Below are 14,648 nucleotides of genomic sequence, written 5' to 3'. Positions count from 1 at the left end.
AGCCGGGAAACGCACCTCCCCCTGAGCGGCCAATGGCGAGGGAAGGAACGAGCCTCCCACCGGACAGCCAACCAGGGGGCGGGGCGGGGCCTGAGATAAACACTAGGGGGTGGAGAGTCCCGCGTGGAGGTAAAAGAGCATGCTGGAGGGGAAAGAAGTGGGGAGGAGTCAACTCAAAGTTAATTTCAGGGACAAAGTTGGGCAAGGCATTGCTGTGCTTACCAACGATCATCTTTTGAGTCCATAAAGTGGAAATAGAATGTTAAGGGAACACAAAGGAAGGGCACTTGTTGGAGAGAGTTATGGTGGAGGGATGAATTAGAAAATATCTGCTTTCAGCTTGTATTATAACCGCCTTGATTACAGAAAATGGGACATTTCTATACTCGGTGGCAAGGCTCTGTGCCACTAATTGAGTCACAAATCTATGTTGGAATACTATCTAGTGATTGATACATCTTACTCCCACTGAGTGTTCTTGATTAATGAAATTGCTTTTTCAATGTTCCCCCCCCCCCCCCCCCCGCCCCGAAGATAAAGTTTACCCTACTGTCTAAAATAAAGATACCAACACTATCTTTTCTTCTTAGAGAATGTTGTCAAATGCAGCTGCCCGGCGTACGCAATATATCACAGACCTACAACCTTTATCTACTTGCCTCTTGGAGAAATGTTAAGTTGAGGTCAAGTTGATAGGGGGTAGATCAGAGTATTATTGACAGTCAATCTTTCTCAGAGCAATTAAGACTCCAATTTCTAGAAATGTTCAGGATGACATTTGTCTGGTTCTTGCTTTTTACATGGGAATTAAAATCTGTACAGATGTCTAAAGAACTAAAGAGAAAAAAATGGGAACAAAGACAACATTGTAAGTCCTCAACATTGAAGGTTAGTTCACAGTTATTTCACAAATTTACTGTCTAATATTACCCAAACTCACACTTTTTTTTTTTTTGCTTTATTTGCTTTTCAGTATATTTCACATACACACTATTGCAAGCAATAATCCAAATCATTACTTTTATAACAAATCTGGGATGGTTAAAAAAAATTCAATTTTTTAACTGCCCTATCAACAAAACATTTTATAAGTATTATTAATATATTTGATAATCCCACATGCATGTGTGTTTTTTAACTTTTTTATTTTAGACAGAGCACATGTGAGTGGAAGAGGGGGAGTGGGGCTGAGGGAGAGAGGGAAAGGGGGGCAGAGAATCTCAAGCAGGCCATACTCAGTGCTGAACCCCACGTGGGCCTTGACCCCATGACCCTGGGATCCTGTCCTGAGCCCAAGTAGTCAGATGCTCAACCAATTGAGCCACCCAGGCACCCCACACATGCGTGTGCATTTTATAAAGATGAAGTAGCTGTGCCTTTGAAGTGAATTATTTTTCTTCCCAGAGCCCCTATACTACCTTCTTCGTCTAAATTTTCCCTTGAATTCTGCCTTCTCCTAAGAAAATATTTGGTTATTCTTTTCTTTTACCCTCTTTTTCCCTCAGTGGATTACTATTTCCACATTCAGTAATTGTGTGTGTCCTTATCTTTTAGCATTAACAGTTATGCCACCTACTCACTAGTTAATCCTTTCACTTGATCTCAAAAGAACCAAAGAACCATTTTCCCTTTGTTTTGTAAATAAATAAAATGACTGATTATGACCCATTAATTCCATTGCTAGGTATCTACCCAAGAGAAATGAAAACATATCCACACAAAGACTAGTATAAGAATAATGGAAATAGCATTCTTTTTAATAGCCAAAAACTAGAAACAGCCTAAATATCTTTCAACAAGGGAATAGATGAACAAAACGTGGTATATCCACCTCATAAAATATTATTTATCCTTAAAAATTACTGAAACACTGGTACATGCTATAACATAGATGGACCTCAAAAATACTATGGGAAGTAAAAAAAAAGCGAAACCCAAAAGTTCATATATTGCATGATTCTGTTTGTATGAAATGTCCCCCCCCCCCAAAAAAAAAACCACCCCAATCTACAGAGATAGCAAATTAGTGGTTGCCTGGGGCTAGGAATGGGAATGGGAAATGACTGCACAGGAGCAAGAAAAAATTTTTGTAGTGATAGAAATTTCCTATTATCAGACTGTGGCGATGGTCACATAACTGTAAAGTGTACTGAAAATCACTGAATTGTATAGTTAAAACAAGTGAATTTTATGGTATACTTCAATGAAGCTGTTAAATTTTGTGTCCTATTGTATACTTATAAAAGAATAATGTAACATATAGATAAGTCATACATAATAACAAAAACATTGGACCCATTATACAATTTAAGAAATAGAACATTTCCTATGCTGGTGAAGGTCACACTGTCTGCTCCTCCTCTAAACCCTTCTTTCACCCAAGGTAAACATCATCCTGCATTGTGTGTTCAGCATTCCTTTGTTTCCATATCTTTTATACAGATTTCTAACAATATCTTGTTCACCTCTGCCTATTCTTGAGTCTTATAGAAATGATATCAAATTGTATCCTTCTGCAACCAGCTTTTTATGACCATATTTATCCATTCTCTATATGATGAACATTTGTGCTGTTTCTAGTTCTTTGCCACTGCTATTACCACCAGTGCTGCTACGTGAATTCTTTTCTCTTGGACACGTGCAAGAGTTTTTTTAGGGCAGTGTTTCTCAGATTGTAATTAACATTCATATCAACTGGGAATCTTGTTAAAATGCAAATTCCAATTCAATAAATCTGGATGGGGCCTGAAATTCTGCATTTCTAGCAAGCTCTAGATGGTACAATTGCTACTGGTTAGCCAACTACACTTTGATTAGTAAGACAAAGATATATACTTAAACATAGAATTGTGTGGGGCGCCTAGGTGGCTCAATGGGTTAATCATCTGATTTCAGCTCAGGTCATGATCTCACATTTCGTGGGTTGGAGCCCTGCATTGGGCTCTGTGCTGACAGCTCAGAGCCTAGAGCTTGCTTCAGATTCTGTGTCTCCCTCCCTCTCTGCCCCTCCCCCACTCATGCTCACTTCTCTCTCTCTCTCTCTCTCTCTCTCTCTCTCTCTCTCTCAAAAAATAAACATAAAAAAATAGAATTGTGGAGACTTTGATTACACTTATCTTTGATTACACTTACTCAAGATAATGAAATATTGTTTTCCAAAATGATGGTGCAAAATACACAGTAGCTGTTTCAGGGAATACCCATAATTTCTGATTTGATATTGTCACACTTAAACAGAATCAATATTTTTCCCAACTTAGTAGTTGTAAACAGGTATCATGGTCTTAGTTTGAAATTCCCTAATTGTTAATAAGGTTGGACACATTTTCATATGTTTATCAATCATCCTTGAAGTGCCTGCTCATGTTTTTAGCTTATTTTTTCACTATTGTGTACATATATTTTTCTTATTGATTTGTGTAGGATTTATTTATATATTTTAAATTGTAATGCTCTTTCATTTATATGTGTTTTTGGTGTCTTCTTCCTTGTCTTTGCTCTTTTGAAAGTGTGTTTGGTGTACAGAGTGTTTCCCTTTTTTTTTTCTTAAGTTTATTTATTTATTTTGAGAGACAGAGAGAATGTGCACGCAGGCAGGCACATGCACACACACACGAGTGGGGAAGGGAGAGAGAGAGAGAGAGAGAGAGAGAGAGAGAATGAGAGAGAGAGAGAGAGAGAGAGAGAGAATCCCAAGCAGGCTCTGTGCTGTCACACTAATGTGGGGCTCGAACCCACAAACTGTGAAATCATGACCAGAGCCAAAGCCAAGAGTTGGACACTTAACCAACTGAGTCACCCAGGCACCTCTGGAGTTCTTCCTTTTCATCATTGATTGCATTAGTCTTTTTCTGTATGGTTAGTGCTTTTTCTGTCTTAAGAAATACTTCTCAATCCAAACGTCCTAAGGTAGTCTGCTCTATTTCCTTCACATTTAAATCTTTTGTTTTGTTTTGTAATTTTAAAATTGAAATGTTATTCACATACCATGAAATTCACCTCTTTTAAGTGATTTTTAGTATATTCACAAAGTTGTGCAACCATTACCAGTATCTAATTCCAGAACATTTTCACCACCACCAAAAGAATTAATAATATCTTTCCATTCTGGAAATCCCATCCCTCCACCCCCTCTAAACCCCTGACAACTAATAACAGGTCCATAAATTTGCCTATTCTGACATTTCATTTCATATAAATGGAATCATACAATATGTATTATTTTGTGACTGGATTCTTTCACTTAGCATAAAGTTCTCAAGGTTCATCTATTATTCCTTTTAATGGCTCAATGACATTTCATTGTATGGATATAACACATTTTTGTTTATCCACTCATCAGTTGATAGACATTTGGGTTGTTTCCATTTTAGAGCTATTATTCATTAAGATTCATTATTATTCATAATAATCATAATGAACATTCTTGTACAAATTTCTTTTTCTTCTTGTACAAGTTTTTGCATGGACATGTTTTCATTTTCTTTCACTTATCATTTTATTTTATTTCAAATTCCACCTAAGAGTGGAATTGCTAGGTAGCATGATAACCCTATGTTTAACTTTATGAGGAAATGCCAGACTGTTTTCCAAAATGGTTGCACCATTTCATATACCCACTAGCAGTGTATGAAGGTTCTGTTTTCATGCCCTCACCGACACTTATTATTATTGGTCTTTTTTGTTATAGCCATACTAGTGGGTGTGAACTTATACTTCATTTTGGTTTTGATTTGCATTTCCCAATGAAAAATGATGTTAAGCATCTTTTCATGCACTTATTGGCCATTTGTATATCTTCTTTGGAGGAATGTCTATTCAAATTCTTTGTCCATTTTAAACTGATTGTCTTTTTATTTTTGAGTTGTAAGGGTTCTTTATAAATTCTAGATACTAGACTTTTATCAGATATATGATTTATAAATATATTCTCCCATTCTGCAGTTTGTCTTTTCACTTTCTTTTTTTTTTAATGTTTATTTTTGAGACACACACACACACACACACACACACACACACACACACACACAAAGTGGGAGCGGAGAAGGGGCAGAGAGAGAAGGCGACAGAATCCAAGGCAGGCTCCAGGTTCTGAGATGTCAGCACAGAGCCCAATGAGGGTACAAACCCATGATCTGTGAAATCATGACCTGAGCGGAGTCAGACACTTAACCCGACTGAGCCACCCAGGCGCCCCTCTGTCTTTTTACTTTCTTCATGGTATCCTTTGAAGCACAAAAGTTTTTAATTTTAATTAAATTGAAGTCCAATTTATCTATTTTTTTCTTTAACTGTTGGTATTTTTGGTGTCATATCTTGGAAACCTTTAATCCAAAGTCAATGAAGATTTACATCTATGTTTTCTTTTAAGAGTTTTATAGTTTTAGGGACACTTGATTGGCTCAGTCAGAAGAGCATGTGACTTTTGATCTGGGGTGATGAGTTTGAGCCCCATGTTGGGTGTAGAGATTATTTAAATAAAAATGAAACTTGAGTGCGGGACTGTCAGGGCCGAGACTTGTCCTCCACCCGCAGCAGCCGTGAGCACCCCAGCAGTGCCCCGGGAGCTACAACTGCCCCCGAGCCAGAGGGCCCAGCCCGAGTTCAGAGAACAAAGAAGACAGAAACTCAAGGAACATATGTTAAAAAGAAAAACGTTTTTTGCATACAAGGAGGAAAATCACATATCCAGTAGAGACCAGAAAGTGATGACCTCTGAGGGCCAGGTCCATGAAGAGACAAAAGTTCTGAAATTTAAAACAAAAATGGCTGGTAAAGAAAATGTCAGTGGACCTCCCAGGAACAAAAATAATATAACAATGGAAAAAAACTGTATTCCTTTAAGGCCTTCTAATGAACTAACCAATTCAACTATAGCAATTGATACACCTAATTCTGGGGATAATAATCAAACTGGGCAGTTGGTACCAATTAAAGATGACCCTCCAGGTCAACACATGACATTAAGCCAAGTGTTTCATCTTAAAAACAACAATAAAAAGAAACAAATAATGACAGAAAAACCAAAGCAAGATGCTAACATGTCCAAGAAGCTTGTGCTTGAATCTTACCGTGGCCAAATTGTTCAGTCTAAGATTAATTCATTTAGAAAGACTCTACAAGTCAGAGATGAGAGTTCTGCAGCAATAAAGAAACTTTCGACTACAGTCCCTAAAGCTACAGAGCCTCTGCGCACAAACAGCAGCAGTGTGACAGTGAAAAGCGATAGAGCCTCTAAAGTGACGACTACCACTAAACTTGTGAGCACTACAATTCAGAACAGACAGCTTCTGCGACCTCCTATTAGAAGTCACCACGACAATGCTCAGGACGCTGTGAGACCAGGCATCAGTAGAAGCTTGGCCAACGTTACGATTCAGAAAGGGCCTCTCGAGAAAGAGTTAGTACAATTAAACACAGTTTCATCTAGTGCCAAAACCGGTTCTCAGGATATAGAAAGAAAGAAGACACTCACAAGAAGTGTGAAGTCTGAAATCGTAGCCAGGCCTGTTTCAATTCCTAACACCAAACTGATAGAAAAGTCGAAAAACGTTGACCCTCGCAGGCATACAATAGCAAAAACAACTATTGTTAGAGCAGCTCAGCCCAAAGAAACAGCAGAAGAGAGAACAGCTCGTCTGAGTAAGTGGAAAGCTGGCAAAAGGAAAGTCCTGAAAAGGCCTCCTAGCTCAGGAGTTACCCAGCCTGAGCCTGAAGGGCAACATGAAAACCCAGTTGGGTCCTTTTGGACTACCATGGTAGAAGATGAACAAAGATTATTTACCGAAAAAGTGAACAAGACATTTTCTGAATGCCTAAACCTGATTAGTGAGGGATGCCCAAAAGAAGAAATATTGGTCATACTGAATGACCTGATTAAAAATATTCCAGATGCCAAAAAGCTTGTTAAATATTGGATATGCCTTGCATATATTTGACTTGTGAACCACTCACAAGTCCTATTGAAAACATTATCACAATCTATGAGAAAGCCATTCTGGCAGGCGCTCAGCCTATTGAAGAGATGCGACATACCATTGCAGATATTCTGACAATGAGGAGTCAAGAAAAAGTTAAATACGAAGAAAATATTAAGGAGGCTTGTGCAACCAAGGAATACATCCATGAAGTCAGCACTGAAGATAGAGGGGTTAATCTAGAGTCAGGAAAACCAGAAATGGAAAAGAAAACTAGAAATGTGGTATTTCAAGATGATGAAAAAAAGCAAGATGACAAAACAAAAGATTCAACCAATGATGTTAAAACCCCCAGTACAGAAACCAGGGGGAGTTGCTTAATTAAATATAATGTGTCTACTACACCATACCTACAAAGCGTAAAAAAGAAGATACAGTTTGACAATACAGATTCTACATTTAAAGAGCTAAAGTTTCTAACACCGGTGAGACGTTCTTGTCGTATTCAAGAGAAGACTTCTAAATTGCCAGATATGTTAAAAGACCATTATCCTTGTGTGTCTTTATTGGAACAATTAACAGAGTTGGGAGGTGAAACTGATGCTTTCGTGTGCCATCCCAATTCAGCACTATGCCTGATGTTCTCAGAGCCTGGAACAGCAGAAGAGAAATAAAGTGATGATGAGAAATGGGGGGGGGGGGGGGGAATGAAACTTAAAAAAAAAAGAGTTTTATACTTTTAGTTCTTACAGTTAAGCCTTTGATCCATTTTAAGTTAATTTTCATATATGGTGTGAGATAGTCTTTAAACCAGCTTGAAATAGTTTTCGTGTATGGTGTGAGATAGAAATCCAATTTCATTTTTTGCTTATGGTTAATCCATTGTTCCAGCACCATAAACTGCAGAATTCCTCCTTTTCCACAGGTCTGCCATCTCATCTGTTTAAAAATCTAGTTCTGGGCACTAAATAGTGCCAGATAGTCTATTTGTCTGTCACTGCGCTAATCTCACATTATCTTAATTACTTTATAGGAATTCTGGATTTTGAGAGGACAAGTGTCTTCAACCTCATTCTTTTTGTTCTTGCCCTTTTGTTCTTTCATATAAATTTGAGAATCTGCAATTCAATCTCCTTAAAAAAGTCCTGTGGGGGGCGCCTGGGTGGCTCAGTTGGTTAAGCGGCCGACTTCAGCTCAGGTCATGATCTCGCGGTCCGTGAGTTCGAGCCCTGCGTCGGGCTCTGTGCTGACAGCTCAGAGCCTGGAGCCTGTTTCAGATTCTGTGTCTCCCTCTCTCTGACCCTCCCCCGTTCATGCTCTGTCTCTCTCTGTCTCAAAAATAAATAAACGTTAAAAAAAAAAAAAAAAAAAAAAGTCCTGTGGGCATTTGGTTGAAATTGCATTGAAACTATATTTTCAGGGCGCCTGGGTGGCTCAGGTCATGATCTCACAGTTTTGTCAGTTCGAACCCCGCATCTGTCTCTGTGCTGGCAGCTCGGAGCCTGCTTGGGATTCTCTCTCTCTCCCTCTTTCTCTGCTTTTCCCCTGCTCACATTGTCTCCGTCTCTCTCAAAATAAATAAATAAATAAATAAACTAAAAAAAAACCCCCTGTATTTTCAATACTGTATCTAAAGATTCTTGGAGGTTTTCCATGTAGGTAGTCATATCACCTATGAATAATGATGGTGTGTTTGCCTGTCCAATTTTCTGTCTTTTACCTTTTCCTTGTAGAATCTGGCCAGACTTTCACCATCTGTTGAAAAGAAGCCATAATCGTGGGCATTCTTATCTTGTTACTGATTTTAAAAGGAAGATGCCTAATGTTTTTACTTTTTAGAAATTATACATATTCTCAATTGTCTCATTTATATCATAGATTCTTTATTTTTTTACAGTTTGTTTGAATCAAGTTCCAGATATTACCATCAAAAATTTTTTCATGCAATTTGCTTGTTGAAGAAAATGGGTTTATTTCTTGAGCCAGTTTTAGTAAGTTCTAATTTTCAGAGAATTTGTCTATATCATTTAAGTTTCAAATTAATTGGCAAAAAGTTGTTCAGGGTATTCTCCTGCTTTAAAAAAAAGGTCTGCTGGGGCACCTGGGTGGCTCAGTCAGTTAAGCGTCCAACTTCAGCATGGGTCATGATCTCAAGGTTCATGAGTTTGAGCCCTGCATCCGGCTCTGTGCTGACAGCTCAGAGCCTGGAACCTGCTTCAGATTCTGTGTATCCCTCTCTCTCTGCCCCTCCCCCACTCACACTCTGTCTCTCAAAAATAAACATTAAAAAATTTTTTTCTTAAAAAAAGGTCTGTTGTATCTATAATTAGGTGCTCTCTTTTTAGTTTAGTTTAGTTTAGTTTAGTTTAGTTTTGTTTTTGGAGTAAGCTCCACACCCAATGTGGGGCTTGAACTCACAACCCTGAGATCAAGAGTCAGATGCTCTACCAACTGAACCACACAAGTGCCCCCTTTTCTTTTAAAATATTGTGTATTTGTACTTTCTTTTTTGAGCAGTCTTATTAGAAGTTTGTCAATTTTATCAGTTCTTTTATTTATTTTATTTTATTTTTTAACATTTATTTATTTTTGAGAGACAGAGCATGAGCAAGGGAGGAGCAGAGAGAGAGACACACACAGAATCTGAAGCAGGCTCCAGGCTCTGAGCTGTCTGCATAGAGCCCCACACGGGACTTGAACTCACAAACTGTGAGATCATGACCTGAGCTGAAATCGATGCTTAACCGACTGAGCCACCCAGGCGCCCCTAAGTTCTTTTAAAGAATGATGTTTATTTTGTAATGTTTTGCTCTGTGCTTTTATCTTTATTAATTCCTTTCTACTTTCTTAGTACTTATTTTCTTTTTCTTTATTCTTTTATTTTTTTTCTTTTCAAATTTTTACTTAAATTCTAGTTAGTTAACATACAGTGCAATATTGGTTTCAGGAGTAGAATTCAGTGATTCATCACTTACATAGAACACCCAGTGCTCATTATAACAAGTGACCTCCTTAATCACCCATCTAGCTTCCTTAATCCCCCAACAATGTCCCTCCATCAACCTTCAGTTTGTTCTCTATCTTTAAGAGTCTTTTTTCCTCCCTTTCCATATGTTCATCTGTTTTGGTTCTTAAATTTACACATATGAGGGAAACCATATGGTATGTGTCTTTCTCTGACTGACTTATTTTGCTTAGCATAATATACTCTAGCTCCATCCACGTTGTTGCAAATGGCAAGATTTCATTCTTTTTTATGGTTGAGTAATATCCTGTTGTATACATATAAACATATATATATGTACATATATATATATATATATATACATATATATATACCACATCTTCTTTGTCCATTCATCAGTTGATGAACATTGGGGCTTTTTCCATAGTTTGGCTATTGTTTATAATGGTGCTGTAAACATTGGGGTGCATGTACCCCTTTGAATCTATATTTTGGTATCCTTTGGGTAAATACCTACTAGTGTGATTACTGGACTGCAGGGTAGTTCTTTTTTTTTTATTTTTATTTTTTAATATTTATTTTTGAGAGAGACACAGAGTGCGAGTGGGCAGAGACAGAGTGGGAGGGGCAGAGACAGAGTGGGAGGGGCAGAGACAGAGGGAAACACAGAATCCAAAACAGGCTCCAGGCTCTGAGCTGTCAGCACAAAGCCTGACGCGGGGCTCGAACTCACAAACTGCAAGATCAAGACCTGAGCTGAAGTTGGACGCTTAACCGACTGAGCCACCCAGGCGCCCCAGGGTAGTTCTATTTTTAATTTTTGAGGAAACTCCATACTGTTTTCCAAAGTGGCTGCACCAGTTTGCATTCCTACCAGCAGTGTAAGAGGGTTCCCTTTTCTCCACATCCTTGCCAACGCCTGTTGTTTCATGTGTTGTTAACTGTAGCCATTTTGACAGGTGTGAGGTGGTACCTCATCATCATTTTGATTTGTATTTCCCTGATAATGAGGGATGTTAAGCATCTCTTCATATATCTGTTAGCCATATATCTGGATGTCTTCTTTGGAAAACTGTCTATTCATGTCTTCTGCCCATTCTTAACTGGGTTATTGGGTTTTTGGACCTAAGTCAACTTGCAGCCTCTCTTGTATTCTAATAGTAATATTTAATGAAAAAAATTCTTTTGAAGTACTGGTTTCATTGCATTCCTTAGATTTTAATATGTAGATCTTTCATTTTGGGTCACTCTTAACTACTTTAACATTTTTCTATTAACATTTCTTCTTTTATCCATGATTTAATTACAAGTGTTTGTAAATTTATAAACATGTGTTTTTTGCTTGTTTTGCTTGTCTTTTTTGGAATGACTTTCTAATGAAATTCCATTTTGGTTTGGGAATGTCACCTGTATGGTAGAAAATCTTTGGACATTGTTTAGATTTGCTTTGCAACTTAGTCATTTTTTATGTTTCAGGAGTTCTGTAAGAAAATATGTAATCTATAATAATTGATTGAAGAATATATACTGAAATATATATGTATATAATACATAACTGCCATTAAATCAAGCTTATTAGTTGTTTTGTTCAAATCATCCTTATCTTTTCTAAATTTTCATCTGCTTGATCTAGGGCACACAAAGTTTTGAATATTTATATTTTCCTAGTGAATTCAACCTTTTATTTTGTAGTGATTTTTTTTGTCAATGATAATGCTTAAAGTCTAATTTATCATCAATATAGCTATATCAGCACTTTTTAGTTGGTATTTATCTGGTGCATCTTTTCCATCTTTTTTATTTTCAACTTTTAATGATCCTTAATATTTTAAGTGTATCTCTTGTAAATGGGAATATTTTTTATTAAAATTACAATCTCTGGCTTTCAACCAGGAAATTACTTTATAGTTTCACTTCTATTAATTGTATATATGAAATTATTTCTACTTTCTTGCCTTAGTGCTTTCTTTATTTCCTGCTTTCTTATGCTGATCTAAGCGTTTTTTTTCTTTTTTAAAAATTGAAGTGTATCTTTCCTTAGTTCATTCTTCCTTTCAGCTGATTTAGAAGTTATACACAATGTTACTTTATTGATTACTCTTGAAATTTTAGCTTGCATACTTATCTTGAAGTCTTAAATCAATTTATGTTTTAGCTCTATGCCCAAAGGAGACCTTAGAATTCTGTGCCTCCATCCACCTCTTGACTTATACCCTTTTGTTGTCTGGTGTGATTTTTTAAAAAAAATTTTTAAATGTTTTATTTATTTTTGAGAGAGAGTGATAGAGAGAGAGAGAGAGAGAGAGAGAGGGAGAGAGAGAGAGAGGGTCAAAGCATGAGCAGGGGAGGAGCACAGAGAGGGAGACACAGAATCCGAAGCAGGCTCCAGGCTCTGAGCGGTCAGTATAGAGCCCATCGTGAGGCTTGAACCCACAAACTGTGAGATCATGACCTGGGCTGAAGTTGAACACTTAACTGACTGAGCCACCCAGGCACCCCTGTCTGGTGTTATTTCATGTAATGTTTTTTTTTAGAAAATTGACATGTTTACAATTTTTTGTTTGTCTTTCCTTCTTATATGTCAGACTTTCAGACTTTCTCTCTGACGTAATTTTTCTTTCTGAACAATTTTGCTGGGGACTCAATTCTATTTGATGGTTATTTTCTGTCAGCATTCTGAAGGTATGACTGGTTTTTTTTTATTATTTTTTTAATTTTTATGTAAGCTCTATGCCCAACATGAGGCTTGAATTCACAACCCTGAGATCAAGAGTCACACGCTCTACCCAACTGAGCCAGCCAGGCACCCCAATCCATTGTCTTTTTTATTTCCATTGTTCTGTTGAGGAATTTGTTTTCAGCTTAAATGTCTTTTCTCCGTAGATAATTGCAAATACCCAGGATCTAACCCAACTCTACCACTTATTTGTTACGTCTGTCACTTTGGCATGTCACTTTGATTCCCTAGGTCTCAATTTCTAATTGTGGCGAACATGAACACAGAAAATGTATACGAAAGCATTACCTAAATGCTTATTATTATTTACTCTTGCCTGGCTAGTTTTACCATCTTGTTCACTTCCTCCTACCACTGGAAGTAGTTGGAATGAGAGAAATGGATCACAGGATTTCATAGCAAAGTTAGAAATGAAGAAAGAAGGCCAAGGATTCTGAGAAGGTTAAGCTTCTGCAATAGGATCTAAGATGTCAAATAGGAGTAGAGCTTTTCTATCCCATTCCCACTGCTACTGCCTTCCTTCAAATTCTTATTATCTCTTGCCTAGATTATTACACCCTTGTCATTTTTCTCGTCAGGTTCTTAGCCCTATTTTACCCTCCATATATTGCCAAAGCCAACAATCTAAAATGCAGGTATTAGTACTTCCTTGATTAATATCTTGTGGCAAGTCCCTCATATTGCAATGTCCCAGATTAGGTTAAATACATGGAATATGTGTCCCCAGAATGTCTCTGTCACAAAAGTAGTAGACACAATTTGTTAGGGTTAGTAGACAATGGTGTTTACATCAGATCACTAGGTTCATACCCAGTCTTCTAGTTAACAATTGTGAGGACTTGTAGCAAATTGTGTAACAAATGCACCGGAAAACAGAGGTAAAAATAGTAGTACTTCAACAGGTTGTGAATGCATGCAGTGGCACCCAAATAAATGCTCAATAAATGTTGTCTGTGGGGCGCCTGGGTGGCTCAGTCAGTTAAGCCTCTGACTCTGGATTCTGACTCAGGTCATGACCTCACGGTGGTGAGATCCAGCCCCAACATCAGGCGCTGCTCTTCCAGCATGAAGCCTACCTGGGATTCTTTCTCTCTCCGCCTCTCCCACTCTCACTCTCTCGCTCTCAAAATAAAACATTAAAAAAAAGTTGTCTGTTATGCTGTGCTTTATCATATTCTAATTTCTGTCCTCCCCACTTAGCTGTAAGATTGATATATGTTAAATATTATTTATATTATTATTGAGGATGACATTGTAATTATTACTTCTCAGTGTCTCAAATACACCTCCAATAAGTTCATGGTTGAAAGTGCCTTACTCTTTGCTTACCTAGAGGCTTGCATAGTATATGATACTCTGTTATTGCTGTAATTGAGCCACAGGCAGGATCAAGAAGCTGACTATTGTTTCTGCCATGGCCTAAGGTGAATGGTGTTAGTTGCACTGTTCTCGGGAGTCATGAACTTGCCCTTACTCTTGGCCAAGAGTAACCATAACTGGCTTTTTAGGTCATTATATTACTGATTCTGATTCTTCCCTTTTCCACCTATCCCCGAATTAATCGTGTTTCACAAGAGAAAACGAATACTATTATTACTAGTACTACTACTATTGCTACACCCACATACCCACACCCGCCCCCTTGTGAGTAATCACAGGCTCCTGGGTATCGAAGAACAGGCTGCAGAGAGGCAAACCCGACCAGAGAGAAGGACCCTGCAATGCAGACCTTTCTTACATCTTCAGCTCTAAATGTCTCCAGCTCTGGACACAGCAGCATCCTTGAGAAAACAGACATAAGCACAGATGTTTGCAAAGGCTGAGAGACAACTGGAGAATCCAGTTTGAGTTGAAACGTAGGCTTTCTTCAATCTCCATGTTTTGCTGTATTCGGGGCTCCAGTCCTCAACTCGCACATTTCCTACCACGCCCCAGGGTGCCTCCGGGGCCACCAGCCCTTCTCGGGAGAGCGTGGGATTTGACTGAATGGGCTTGGCACCGCCTCTTTTAAGCACGGCGTGGCGCGCAC

At 38.1% G+C, this 14,648-nt stretch overlaps 1 pseudogene; it reads left to right on the top strand.

The window, feature by feature from the left end:
• Positions 1-5,499: 5,499 nt before the first annotated feature.
• LOC132672699 (cytoskeleton-associated protein 2 pseudogene) lies at positions 5,500-7,604 on the top strand (annotated as a pseudogene).
• Positions 7,605-14,648: the final 7,044 nt, after the last annotated feature.

The sequence above is a fragment of the Panthera onca genome, chromosome C1, assembly GCF_046562875.1.
Source record: "Panthera onca isolate mPanOnc1 chromosome C1, mPanOnc1 haplotype 2, whole genome shotgun sequence".
In the NCBI taxonomy this organism is placed as follows: domain Eukaryota; kingdom Metazoa; phylum Chordata; class Mammalia; order Carnivora; family Felidae; genus Panthera; species Panthera onca.
Note: the sequence above shows the minus strand (reverse complement) of the source record. Positions and strands in the feature narration are given on the sequence as shown.